Raw genomic sequence first — 15,277 nt, 5'->3', positions numbered from 1 at the left:
AAAAATTTTGTGAATTCATTGTTTCTAATTGCTGAGTAGTATACCATTGTGTAAATATACCACATTTTCTGTATCCATTCCTCCTTTGAGGGGCATCTGGGTTCTTTCCAGCTTCTGGCTATTATAAATAAGGCTTCTGTGAACATAATGGAGCATGTGCCTTTATTGCATGCCGGGGAATCCTTTGGGTATATGCCCAGGAGGGGTATAGCAGGGTCCTCTGGAAGTCTCATGTCCAGTTTTCTAAGGATGATTTCCAAAGTGGTTGTAACATCTTACAGATCCACCAGCAGTGGAGGAGTGTTCCTCTTTCTCCACGTCCTCAACAACACCTGCTGTCTCCTGAGTTTTTGACCTTAGCCATTCTGACTGGTGTAAGGTGAAATCTCAGGGTTTTGATCTGCATTTCCCTAATTACTAATGATGTTGAGCACTTCTTAAGGTGCCTCTCGGCCATCCTAATGTCTTCAGGTGAAAATTCTTTGTTTAGATCTATAACCCATTTTAATAGGGTTATTTTGTTCCCTGGGGTCTAACTTCTTGAGTTCTTTGTATATATTAGATATTAGCCCTCTATCAGATGTGGGGTTGGTGAATATCCTTTCCCAATTTGACGGTTGCCATTTTATCCTTTTAACAGTGTCCTTTGCCTTACAGAAACTTTGTAATTTTACGAGGTCCCATTTGTCAATTCTTGATCTTAGAGCATAAGCTATTGGTGATCTGTTCAGGAACTTTTCCCCTGTGCCCATGTCCTCAAGGGTCTTCCCCAGTTTCTTTACTATTAGTTTCAGTGTGTCTGGTTTTACATGGAGGTCCTTGATCCACTTGGAGTGAAGTTTAGTACATGGAGATAAGAATGGATCAATTCGCATTCTTCTGCATGCTGACCTCCAATTGATCCAGCACCATTTGTTGAAAAGGCTATCTTTTTTCCACTGGATGTTTTTGGCTCCTTTGTCGAAGATTAAGTGACCATAGGTGTGTGGATTCATTTCTGGATCTTTAATTCTATTCCATTGTTCCACTTGTCTGTCACTGTGCCAATACCATGCAGTTTTTAACACTATTGCGCTGTAGTATTGCTTGAAGTCAGGGATACTGATTCCCCCATAATTTCTTTTGTTTTTGAGAATAGTTTTAGCTATCCTGTGTTTCTTGTTATTCCAGATGAACTTGAGAAATGCTTTTTCTAACTCTGTGAAGAACTGAGTTGGGATTTTGATGGGGATTGCATTGAATCTGTAGATTGCTTTTGGCAAGATGGCCATTTTAACTATATTAATCCTGCCAATCCAGGAGCATGGCAGATTTTTCCATTTTCTGAGATCTTCCTCGATTTCCTTCTTCAGAGTCCTGAAGTTCTTGTCATATAGATCTTTCACTTGTTTTGGTTAGAGTCACACCAAGATACTTTATATTGTTTGTGGCTATTTTGAAGGGTGTCATTTCCCTAACTTCATTCTCATCCTGCTTATTCTTTGAGTATAGGAAGGCAACTGATTTGCTAGAGTTGATTTTATATCCAGCCACTTTGCTGAAGTTGTTTATTAGCTGTAGGAGTTCTCTGGTGGAGGTTTTCAGGTCACTTAAGTAGACTATCATGTCATCTGCAAATAGTGAAAATTTGACTTCTTCTATTCCAATTTGTATTCCCTTGACCTCCTTATGTTGTCTAATTTCTCTAGCTAGAACATCAAACATTATATTGAAAAGATATGGAAAGAGAGGACAGCCTTGTCTAGTCCTTGATTTTAGTGGGATTGCTTCAAGTTTCTCTCCATTTAGTTTGATGTTTGGCTACCAGTTTGCTGTATATTGCTTTAACAATGATAAGGTATGGGCCTTGACTTCCTGTACTTTCCAATACTTTTAGCATGAAAGGATGCTGGATTTTGTCAAATGATTTTTCTGCATCTAATGAGATGACCCTATGGTTTTTTTCTTTGAGTTTGTTTATGTAGTGGATAGCATTGATATATTTCCTTATATTGAAAAATCCCTGCATCCCTGGGATAAAGCCTACTTGATCATGGTGGATGATCGTTTTGATGTGTTCTTGGATTCGGTGGGCAAGAATTTTATTAAGTATTTTTGCATCAATATTCATAAGAGAAATTGGCCTGAAGTTCTCTTTCTTTGTTGAATCTTTGTAGGGTTTTGGTATCAGCGTAATTGTGGCTTCATAGAACAAGTTGGGTAGAGTTCCTTCTGTTTCTATTTTGTGGAATAGTTTGAAGAGTATTGGTGTTAAGTCTTCTAGGAAGGTCTGATAGAACTCTGCACTGAAGCCATCTGGTCCCGTGCTTTATTTTGGTTGGGAGACTTTCTATGACCCTTTTTATTGCTTCAGGTGTTATGGGACTGTTTAGTTGATCTATTTCATCCTGATTTAGTTTTGGTGTCGGATATCTGTCTAGGAAACTGTCTGTTTCCACCAGATTATCCAGTTGTGTTGAGTATAGGCTTTTGTAGTAGGATCTAATGATTTTTTGAATTTCCTCAGTTTCTGTTGTTATATCTCCCTTTTCATTTCTAAGTTTGTTAATCTGGATACTGTCTCTGTGTCCTTTGGTTAGTCTGGCTAAGGGTTTATCTATCTTGTTGATTTTCTCAAAGAACAAGCTCCTGGTTTTCTTGATTCTTTGTATGGTTCTCTTTGTTTCTACTTGATTGATTTAGGCCCTGAGTTTGATGATTTCTTGCCTTCTACTCCTCCTGGGTGAAATAGCTTCTTTTTGTTCCAGGACTTTCAGGTGTGTCATTAAGCTGGTAGTGTATGCTCTCTCCATTTTCTTTTTGGAGGCACTCAAGGCTATGAGTTTTCCTCTTAGCACTGCTTTCATTGTGTCCCATAGATTTGGGTATGTTGTGTCTTCATTTTCATTAAGTTCTAAAAAGTCTTTAATTTCTTTCTTTATTTTTTCCTTGACCAAGGTATCATTGAGTAGACTATTGTTCAGTTTCCACGTGTATGTGGGTTTTCTGTTTCTTTTCTTCTTTTGGGTTTGATGAAAGGTTACTATCTTGCTTTTTCCAGGGTGAAGTTTCCCTCCTTGTATGGGTGTTTTCCTCCTATTATCCTTTGTAGGGCTGGGTTTGTGGATAGATATTAGGTAAACTTGGTTTTGTCATGGAATATCTTAGTTTCTCCATCTATGGTGCTTGAGAGTTTTACTGTGTATAGTAGTTTTGGCTGGCATTTGTGTTCTCTTAGAGTCTGCATGAGATCTGCCCAGGATCTTCTAACCTTCATAGTCTCAGGTGAAAAGTCTGCTATGATTGTGATAAGTCTTCCTTTATATGTTACTTGGCCTTTTTCTCTTAGTGCCTTTAACATTCTTTCTTTGTTTAGTACATTTGGTGTTTTGATTATTATGTGACGGGAAGTATTTCTGTTCTGGTCCAGTCTGTTTGGAGTTCTGTAGGCTTCTTGTATATTCATGGGCATCTCTCTCTTTAGGTTAGGGAAGTTTTCTTCCATAATTTTATTGAAGATATTTACTGGCCCTTTAAGTTGCAAATCTTCACTCTCATCTATGCCTATAATCCTTAGGTTTGGTCTTCTCATTGTGTCCTAGATTTCCTGGATATTTTGGGTTAAAAGCTTTTTGCATTTTGCATTTTCTTTAACTGTTGAGTCCATGGTTTCTATGGTATCTTCAGCATCTGAGATTCTTTCTTCTATCTCTTGTACTCTGTTGCTGATATTTGCATCTATGTCCCCTGATTTCTTCCCAAGGCTTTTTATCTCCAAAGTTGTCTCCCTTTGAGTTTTCTTAGTTGTTTCTACTTCTGATTTTAGATCCTGGATGGTTTTACTTAGCTCCCTCACTTGCTTGTTTGTGCTTTCCTGTAATTCTTTAAGAGATTTTTGTGTTTCCTCTTTCATGACCTCAGCATGTTGACCAAAGTTCTCCTGTATTTCTTTAAGTGTTTTTTGTGGTTCCTCCTTATTGGCTTTTGTATTCTCCTGATTTCTTTCAATGATTTTTGTGTTTCCCTTGCAAGGGCTTCTAACTTTTGATCCATTTTCTCCTGAATTTCTTTAAGTATGTCCTTCATGTGTTCCTGTACCAGCATCATGACCAGTGATTTTAAATCCAAATCTTGTTTTTCTGGTGTCATGGGCTATCCAGGATTTGCTGTTAAAGGAGAATTGGGTTCAGATGCTTCCATATTGCCTTGATTTCTGTTAGTGACGTTCCTGCGTTTGCCTTTTGCCATCTAGTTCTCACTGGTGTTAGTTGGTCTTGTCAATGCTGGACTCACCAGTGCAAGCTGCCTCTTCCCAGGTGGCCTCTGGTGCACAGCTTACCTCCTGCACTGCCTGGAGACAGGGTGCTGTTGCCCAGGCTGTTCAGATCCGGAAGCAGACACCTGAAGGCTCCTGCTGGGACCTGCTGGATTTACCAGAGCACACTGACTCCTCCCAGCCAGCCTCCTGGAAGCCCCTCTTGCCTCTTGCAGGACCTGGAGATGCGGCGTTGCTTCCCAGGCTGATCTGGATCCGGAAGCGGAAAGATCTGAGGGCTCCCACCAGAGGCCTCAGGACTGGAACCTAAGCTCTGTGCCACCAGAGCAAGCTGTGCGCTCCCAGTCCCCTTTGTGCTTTCTTAGTTGTTTCTACTTCTGTTTGTAGATCCTGGAAGTTTTTGCTCAGTTCTGTCATTTGCTTGTTTGTGTTTTCCTCTAATTCTTTAAGAGATTTTTGTGTTTCCTCTTTCATGACTTCTGCCTGTTGATCAAGGTTCTCCTGTATTTCTTTAAGTGATTTTTACCTTTCCTCCTTATTGGCTTTTGTATTCTCCTGAATTTCTTTCAATGATTTTTGTGTTTCCCTTGTAAGGGCTTCTAATTTTTGATCCATTTTCTCCTGAATTTCTTTAAGTATGTCCTTCATGTATTCCTGTACCAGCATCATGACCAGTGATTTTAAATCCAAATCTTGTTTTTCTGGTGTGTTGGGGTATCCAGGACTTGCTAATGTTGGAGAATTGGGTTAAGATGCTGGCACAATGCCTTGGTTTCTGTTAGTAACGTTCCTACGTTTGCCTTTAGCCATCTGGTTCTCCCAGGTGTTAGATGGTCTTATTGTCACTGGCTGGTGCTTCAACCTACTGTGGATCTTTAAGGTTATCTCTGCAACGCTGGATGACTGGGTTTCTTCTGGCACAGATTACTGATATGCTGCCTTCCTCTTTTGTACCTTTGGAGCCCTTCTCAGTCTTGCCTCAAGCAATGTTATACTTAGGTTGTCAAGGTCAACCAGGTGTTCTCTGTCTGCTCTATTATGGAGTGAAGATATTGTGGTGGGGGTCACTCCCTCTGTTGATTCTCACCTAGGACACAGGTCCTATGATGGACTGGCTTGCAGATGAACCGCCTATGTGCTCAGTTCCTGAGTGCAGGCAGACCCCTGGTGGTTTGCACCACCAGAAATCTAAAGCTCAGGGTGATACAGTACCTAGTGATCCTTTTCTGTCCCGGCAGGCAGCAAATATGGCCGCGGGGCTTCTCTCCTTCCACAGCTCCCTGGGCAGGACACAGGCTAGTATATTTGTTTCTACAATGTTACATAATTTTGATCAATTTTATTTGTCCATAAAATAATATGTGCTGGGTTCAAAAATAGATTTGCTGAGAGAAAAGATACAGCAACATTTTCAGAAGTTTCAGGAGAATCAAACAAGGAACTCAACTTTGAACATACATCTCAACGTCATAGCAATGTTTTCTCTCCTATAAGTCCAAGGTAAATCAAATGACACTATGATGCAGCTACCAGGCACTGTGGCTTTTACACATTTGACCTGTGGGCCATCACCAGGCACTATGCTTTTGATGTAAAGGTATTTGTAGGGTTTTAGTTGTTTTAAAAAAAATCTATGTAGTTTTCAGTCTTATTATTTACCAAATCAAAATTTCAGAATGTTGAACATAGCATAAAATTTGTCATTTCTTGTTTTTTACTTTATTGTCAGTTGGTCTGGATATGATTCCTTAAAAGGGAAAACCCAGAAAGCCATGGGTATAGTATTATGCAGCTCATTTCATTGTAATTCAGAAGGCACAGTGTAGTGTTTGCAACACTCTCAGGCCAGTTCCTTTCACACTGAAAATAAACATAGGGCCAGTGTGCATTCATGGCTCACCCCCACCCAGTTCTACTAATTTTGCAGTTGACATCTTAATAAACAAGAGGACATTCAAAAATGTTTACAAAATTTAAAGCCAAATAACCAGTCACACCCTACCAATCATCTGAGTCACTGTTTCCCAAAATTTATACCAAGTAAACATGGTCACTTTAAAGAAACAGTCTCAGTCATTGTTTAGCAACAAAACTACCTGGATCAACCCAGGCCAACTCTTTGAGTTATTCAAAGTATTCTGTTGTTGTTCTTGGGGTTTTTTGTTGTTGTTGTTGCTGTTGCTGCTGCTGCAAACAAAAACATTTTTGGAGAACCTTAATAGTGCTACATTTGAAATTCTTGCTTTTTCTCTAAAACATTGTATATTTATTTTAAGGAGATTTGGGAAAGCTACAGTGAATATCTATATAGCTTGATTTATGAGATTGTAGTGGAAAGTGATATATAGGAGTTGCAGATTGTCCAGTTCCATTCTGGTTCCATTTCTCAGTGTTTTCCATTCTTGAGGGGTTAAAAGAAATTGCTACTAAATCCTAGCTTATATAAAGGAAGAAATATTATTTCTCTACTGTATTGCTCAATCACAAGGAATTCTGAAAGTCATTTTCTGGCCAACAGTGAGCCAGGCCCTGTTATCCAGGTTGTAGCCACATACTGTCTTCTAGGGTCTCCTAAGGCATTAATGAGGATCTTGGGAGAACAGCTTTTCCTAGAAATTTTCTCTCTGGTGAGAGGGCTAATCATCTTTGTCTCTGTAACATAAGAAGGACCCTATATGTTCTTCTCTGACCTTAGACACATGACTATGGCCTGGCAAGTAAGCCAAAGATCGTCCTAAACTACGGAAAATTCCTCAGCATCTTTAGTACATAAAAGTAAAGTCTACTCAGAGATCATGGCTTCATCCCAGGATAGGATGCAGCCAATATTTATTGAGCATTAAATTTTCAATGGGAGCATGAAGAATGTTCTAGATGTTGTTCCACATATGTGAATACACTGTGTGATGTTGCTACTACTTTTCCATAGCTCTTGTCATCTCAAATATACCTCAAATCCTCTGATCTCCCAGAACCTTACTTTCTTCCTTTAGATATTGTGTCTCTTTTTAGAACTTTCTTTTTTATCAAATTATTAATCAAATCATTATCTCCTTAGAATGTTAACAACCTGCTACTTTATATATCAACTTCCTCTTGAAATATAAATTTTACACACACACACACACACACACATAGTTTGCATACCCATGAGTGCAGAGTACACCCTTGATGTCTCAATCAAATTTATTGGGGATATTTTCTAAAACCTACTTTCTGGGTGGAGAAACAAATGCACATATTCAAAACTGTCAATCTCATAGTGACTTTAAAAACTTCTGAAAGAAATCAAATAGAACTATTTTCCACACAGAAAAGGGGGAGCTACTTTGGGGTTCTTATTTTCTATAGTTCATGACCCTTAGCCAACACAACAGTCACATCCAGCCCATGAGTAGCTGAGTCCTGAATCTCTGCCTGGGTGTTCTTAAACAATCTGGTTTATCATTACTTTCCTTCAGTTTGCTTTTTGTAAGGGGCAGGAATTTAAATGTGCATGCTCTGAAACTATAGTGACACACTGAGGGAGGTTTGGAAAATATGTCTAAATAATCAGATAATAATCTGCATTTTTCAGGAAGCTTTTCAACAGAAACAAAACTGAGTTCTTCTCATGTTCCTTTTTGACTGTCTCCCAAATTTCAGTGATCTTGATCTTTTCAACTGAATATGAATCTTGTCCTTTGCTCTGCTCTGCAATTTTATGAGGGAAGATGCTGTTGCAGGCACCCTGACCACTACCACAGCCAGCGGTAAGTGATTTTATCTTTTAAACCATCCCGGCATTTTGCATAGAACAATGTATTTGCTTCTCCCCCCCTACACACACAAATGGTTACAGAGCACTAATGACATTAGATGCCCACAGTCAATAGATGGTTGGTGCTCAGTGGCTCTGGCTTCTGTGTATTCACTAAGAATACTGTTTTATTCTTTTTCATTTTAATTGCTTCTATGGCTGTGGATATAAGTTGCTACACACAAAAGGGTGACAAATAATGATGAAAGACACTAGAGTGCTCTCATGTGTGGCTTCGTCAAGGAGGAGAAAAGAGATTATTGCAGCTGAGCTGATCACATGGAATTTGCAGGGTTTTCTTACCACCCCATTCCCCACCCCCAATAACTCCCCTGTCCTTGTACTGAAATGTAGTTCTTAAAGTCCATGAATGATCTAGTTGAATGATACACAAAATATTATCCTATTAACAATGATTTTTAGAATATTCAAGGATATAACACCACGTTTGTGAGGTTTCAACATAAGTATTCTCCAGTGCATAAAGGAGGAAATGGTCTTTTTCTTCTTAGGGAACTGTCACCCCAAAACAGAACTTGTCTTGGGATATAGTGGACCACAAGATGCATACGCCACCAATTAAAACAATACTCCATAGCTTTCTCCGAAACTAAGATGTCACTCTTATTTTTTAAATAAAATTTGAATCCTTTAAAAAAAATCATTTAATACTGCTCATATATGTTAATGCTGCAATATTGATGCTAAGAAATGCATCAGAAGACATAATAGGTAAAATTAATTATCTTATGACCCACAAGGTTTGCAATTCTTCTTTTGTATAAAAAGGAAAAAAATAAAATTTTCTAAGACCCTCACACAGAGGATTAGTAAAGAATGAATTTGTGTCCCGTATTGTGAAACACTTCTATGTGATACAGTCTGGAACTCTCGGCCTAATTTCACTAATGAGTGAGCTTATATTCATCTCTGAGGTGACTGTACCTCCTCCTCCCAGTTCTGAGTCACTCCTCATCTTGTGTCTCCACTTTCCCCTTCTTGGGAGTGACCTCTACCCCCTCAAATGGATCTTCCATGTTCCCTGCACCCTGTGCCCTCCCTGAGCCTCTCCTTCAGGCTTTCTGCTCTCTAGAGCCAGCATCAGACCCTGGTGTCTCTGTCTCTTAAAACTGGTCCTTGGTTTAAAAGGTCCAACAACTTTCTTAGGTAAGCTATTATAAGTATCCCTTGAACATGCATAACCAAGGATAGGAAGAACTCAGTCTATAAGTATGCAAACGTCTCAGCAACAAAGTAACAGCTATATCATGTCCTGTGTTCAGGCTTTTCAAATCAAAAATCAATCTCTTCCTTCTTCACTCCTTTCCTGCCCCCCCCCCAGCATAATTTATCCACTCCTCCCAGGAATTTTCATGGCAGCCTTATACACTATAACTTTACCTTTATCTTTTCTCAACAAGTTCTTTGTGACTCACACCAATAGTGACAATTCTACATGGTAAGAAGACATGTATAATTAGGTCTTAGACACACTTGTTCAGAAATGAAAAACAGCGATGTCTTCCCACAATAGAACTTGCTCATTCCTGTCAGAGTCAAGATTCAAAGAAATATTTTCTTTCATTAAATTCTACTCACCCTGTGCACACTGCTTAACCTGTCTTAGCCTTTTAATTTCTTCAAAATAAAGGCAGGAGATTTGTATATGATAAGAGTAGCCTCCCTCTACCCCTGTAAGCTCTATTCTAGAATGGGGGGAAACAATAGGGCTTAATCATCTTTTTAACCCTAGAGTCCCTTTGTGTAGTGATATGGCTCTCTGTTGGTGGTTCCAAGAGAGAGGAAGGGTTCGCAGCTGTGAACAGATGATGTCTCCATTGGCAGGCAAGATGAGGTTTAGCAAGTTAAAGTATACAAAAATTAATGAGTGAAATAAAAGAAGATGGAGAAGGGATAATGAAGAAGATGAATGTACTTAGAACTGACAGAAGCTCTGAGGTCTCCTTCTGCACCTTCAGTCATACCTAATACCTGCAAAAGGCAGAGAGGCCTCCTAGACCCCCTGTTTATCCCCAGTGACAATGGCTCAAGCTATCTAGTGTCGGGTTTCAGTCATCTACCATAAATGATATTTTATATGTACAAAGCACACACACACAAACAAATCACATATTACTTGAGTGTATATTGTTTGTTTGAATAAGAAAAGATTACAAATAAGAATTAAAGATTGTTTTTGAATAAGATTTTCCAATTTTCATATTCTGATATAAGAAACAGAAAAACTGTGGGAATGGATGGAGGGAGGAGAGAGAGAGAGAGAGAGAGAGAGAGAGAGAGAGAGAGAGAGAGAGAGAGAGAGACCTACAAAAACAATATGAGATTCGACAGCATCAATTTCTCTGTGGCTTTTGTTATGTAATTCTGGGATAATTAAACTTTTCTGTGTTTTTTAGCAGAACCTTTAAACACACTGATAGAGTTAGGAACCTAGAGGAAATCCATGAAAGCTTTCCTTATCAATTTAAATGTTATTTTTCCTACGTGTGTGTGTGTGTGTGTGTGTGTGTGTGTGTGTGTGTCGAAAGTAAGAACCAACGACAGCTATTCATGTCAGGAAAACGTCTTTGTGGGTGCCTCTGAAGAGTCTAGCATTTTATTTTTGTGTCCCATGTACGCTGGGAGGGACACAACAAGTTTGAATGGGAGCTGAAAGAAGCATTCTTTGTGCAACCCCCCTCACTCCTGGTATGGTGTGTGTTCCAGGAAAGAGGACGGGCGCTGAGACTAAACACAAAAATCAAAATGGATTTTACTCCGCCTTCAGTAAACAGCATGGCACAAAAGTCCATTGTGCTATGAGATAACTGGTAAGATGAATGGAGCTGGCTGTCACGGAGGTGATTGTGGGGCCGGGCTCTATTGGATCACAGTCCGAGGCTGAATTCCTTTCTGGTTCATCAGGGTCTGTTGGTACCACAGGAAGTGTCATGATCCCTTTTTTCACTAGGGCCAGATGGTGTCCTTTTTGAGGCCTTACTAAGGCCCAGTTTTCCACATGTAAAACTCCTGGGAAAATGACCTAACTCACAGCTGCTCGGTGAGGCTTGAGCAGGCATTTAGAAAGACTTCTGTTGGGAACAAGAAGATTGTACCACTAGCACAGCGAATGGGGGAGGCTCTGGCCAGAAATGTATCAATTGCAAACTATTTTTAAACTACTATCATACTTTGAATCTTGGTAGCACCATGTCTGTCTTCCTAGGCAGTGGCTGAAAGGGTGTTTCACAAAAGCAATTAATTGCTACGGACACTGATTGTTTTCCTAACAGAAGTTTTACCTTCCTTGAGAGCAGATGGCCTGAATAAGAAGAGAAAATGTGGTCCAGAAGGGTCGGGAAAGGACAAAAAGTGAAAGATTCCCTAGATAGCTGCAAGGAGCCTGGGGAGAGGGGAGGGACCATGGTGTTAAAAAAGAACTGAGGAAAGTGGAAACTTTTGATGTATGTAGCAGTGTTTACCAATGAATTGAGCGATTCCCAGGAGCATCGGACTGCAGGTGTGTTGTTTAGAAAGCAGGATGCCTTTTCTAACTGAGTTACAGCAAGACTAGGGATTCATACTAAACGTTACTATAGGATTTTCCCCCACCTCAAAAAGCAAGGGCAGCAATTACACTGGAGGCAAAGCAGGTGTCAAGAGCACTTTGAAATATTCGCATCTTTTGTGTGAGCGGAGTAATAGCCGGCTCTAACTTGCTTCTGAGTGTAATGGCCCTTGGTGGGATTGGTTTTATTCTATTGTTTCTACTTTGTGGAAAACAACTCTTTTTAGCTGCTAGTTTTTGCTAATATTTTTAATTAATTTATTTGCGATGAATGACAGCTTTTTTTTTTGTGCCAAACGGTTGTCGGTTTTCTTAACTCTCAAGTCATATAAAAAGTTCCATGTTCTCTTGTTCCTAACTCCTGGGGTGGGAGGGGAGCCACTCAAGTTGCAAAATAATTATTATGAAGATCTCATTCTATAAGGTTAATGTTTCTGAGTTTAAAATATTAAAATAATTCTGCAAATTTGTTTGCCTTTTTTTGTCATGAGTATCTTATATTACTGGAAAGAGAAGAGTCAGTCTTAAACATATGGCTTGTGTTTTAAACCAAGTAGCTGACAATTCTGACAGAAGCCTGTCATTTCAGATATCTGAAGTCTAACAACTGTTGTGCACCAAGTTACAAAGTAGAAATTTATTAAGGAAGTAATATGCCTATGCTTTTTTTATTCAGATTGAGATTTTATATAAAATAGAGAAGATGGTGATTAGCTATACTACTGTGGCCCCCTAGTAAGCCATTAACATGCATGGCTTGCTATTACTGTCTTTATTCTTGTGCATAATTAATAGACTCCAACTCCCTATATGTAAGTGATCAGGGTTTAATGTGGGTGTGGCTTGTCCTAGGTAAGGTAATGCACCATTAAAACATTTTGGTGAGAGGCTGACATATCCAGAAGGAGCTTAATACATTTTTTGCTCAAGTGGCCCTGATTTTGTTCACTCTCTAAAATGTCTGTCTCTTTGGGGAATATTGCATGTATGCACTTAAAGAACTAATCCACTAATCAGAGAGGACAGTCGGGAAGAGCATGCAGCTCCTCTGCCTAGCAAGCAGAGCACTGGAACAAAGACCAAGAACTCATTAAAGGCTCCATTTCTTTATCTCCTTCTCTTCTCTTATAAATAATAACAGAACTCAGTGAAAAGGAATTCAAATACAAAGGGAGTTCTTCCGGTTGGTACTGTTTTCTAATCGGAGACTTTTTTCAGCAGTAAAGCAGACTCAGGTACCCTGAATAGTCACCTGGGATCCAGTTTGTACAGCTAACTAGCAGTGGAGATAGAACCAGGGTCTCCTCAAGCGGGCCAGTTACAAGCAGCCCAGCTACCAGCAAACTCTAGCCTTCTGCCTCCTTTCTTCAACCAGCAGGGTTATGTTTTGTTGTGGCACAAAGAAATCCTTCCCTCCCTTGTTCACAAAGCCCCACAGCCCTGGCTCTCCTTTATCAACTGCTCTTTCCTTTCTCTCGATGCTATATTTTTATTTACACAAGGATTCTGGTAGATGTTTTATTTACATATGTATTCACTCATTTCAGAAGAATGAAAGAAGATGAGGAAACCTTAAACCCTAAAACACAGTTTTACAAAGACTACAAACCATTCCTGTAGCTGCCTTTGTGCCAGAGAGAGACTCCAGGGTTGCTTTTATTTGTTTTAATTGCTTGCAATTGTCTTAATGACCATACTCCTCAAATCTCCAGCTCAAATTCAAAGGGTTTTCAGCATCTTTTTTTAAAAAATATTTTTATTTTCTATATTCTTTGTTTACATTCCAAATGATTTCCCCTTTCCCGGATTCCCCCTCCCCATATGTCCCATAAACCTTCTCCTCTCCATCCCTTCTCCAATCACCTCCCTCCTTTTTCTCTGTCCTTATATTTCCCTTCCAATGCTAGATCAATCCTTTCCAGGATCAGGAACCTCTCCATATTTCTTCATGGGAGTTATTTGTTATGCAATTTGTGCCTTGGGTATTCAGGGCTTCTGGGATAATTAATATCCACTTATCAGAGATTGCATTCCATGTGTATTCTTTTGTGATTGGGTTACCTCACTTATGATGATATTTTCCAGATCAAACCATTTGCCTAAAAATTTTGTGAATTCATTGTTTCTAGTTGCTGAGTATTCCATTGTGTAAATATACCACATTTTCTGAATCCATTCCTCCTTTGAGGGGCATCTGGGTTCTTTCCAGCTTCTGGCTATTATAAATAGGCTGGTATGAACATAATGGAGCATGTGTCTTTATTGCATGCCGGGGAATCCTTTGGGTATATGCCCAGGAGAGGTATAGCAGGGTCCTCCGGAACTGTCATGTCCAGTTTTCTGAGGAACCGCCAGACTGATTTCCAAAGTGGTTGTACCATCTTACAGCCCCACCAGCAGTGGAGGAGTGTTCCTCTTTCTCCGCATCCTCACCAGCACCTGCTGTCTCCTGAGTTTTTGAACTTAGCCATTCTGACTGGTGTAAGGTGAAATCTCAGGGTTGTTTTGATTTGCATTTCCCTAATGACTAATAATGTTGAGCACTTCTTGAGGTGCCTCTCGACCATCTGAATTTCTTCAGGTGAAAATTTTTGTTTAGATCTGTACCCCAATTTTTAATAGGGTTATTTGGTTTTCTGGGGTCTAACGTCTTGAGTTCTTTGTATATATTGGATATTAGCCTTCTGTCAGATGTAGGGTTGGTGAATATCCTTTCCCAATTTGATGGTTGCCGTTTTGTCCTTTTAACAGTGTCCTTTGCCTTACAGAAACTTTGTAATTTTATGAGGTCCCATTTGTCAATTCTTTTTTTTTTTAATTTTTTTTATTTGATATAATTTATTTACATTTCAAATGATTTCCCCTTTTCTAGCCCCCCCCACTCCCCGAAAGTCCCGTAAGCCCCCTTCTCTTCCCCTGTCCTCCCACCCACCCCTTCCCACTTCCCCGTTCTGGTTTTGCTGAATACTGTTTCACTGAGTCTTTCCAGAACCAGGGGCCACTCTTCCTTTCTTCTTGTACCTCATTTGATGTGTGGATTATGTTTTGGGTATTCCAGTTTTCTAGGTTAATATCCACTTATTAGTGAGTGCATACCATGATTCACCTTTTGAGTCTGGGTTACCTCACTGAGTATGATATTCTCTAGCTCCATCCATTTGCCTAAGAATTTCATGAATTCATTGTTTCTAATGGCTGAATAGTACTCCATTGTGTAGATATACCACATTTTTTGCATCCACTCTTCTGTTGAGGGATACCTGGGTTCTTTCCAGCATCTGGCAATTATAAATAGGGCTGCTATGAACATAGTAGAACATGTATCCTTATTACATGGTGGGGAGTCTTCTGGATATATGCCCAGGAGTGGTATAGCAGGATCTTCTGGAAGTGAGGTGCCCAGTTTTCGGAGGAACCGCCAGACTGATTTCCAGAGTGGTTGTACCAATTTGCAACCCCACCAGCAGTGGAGGAGTGTTCCTCTCCATTTGTCAATTCTTAATCTTAAAGCATAAGCTATTGGTGATCTGTTCAGGAACTTTTCCCCTGTGCCCATGTCCTCAAGGGTCTTCCCCAGTTTCTTTTCTATTAGTTTCAGTGTGTCTGGCTTTACATGGAGGTCCTTGATCCACTTGGAGTGAAGTTTAGTACAAAG

Source organism: Apodemus sylvaticus, chromosome 3 (genome assembly GCF_947179515.1).
Source record: "Apodemus sylvaticus chromosome 3, mApoSyl1.1, whole genome shotgun sequence".
Lineage (NCBI taxonomy): Eukaryota > Metazoa > Chordata > Mammalia > Rodentia > Muridae > Apodemus > Apodemus sylvaticus.
This window is presented reverse-complemented; position numbering follows the sequence as displayed.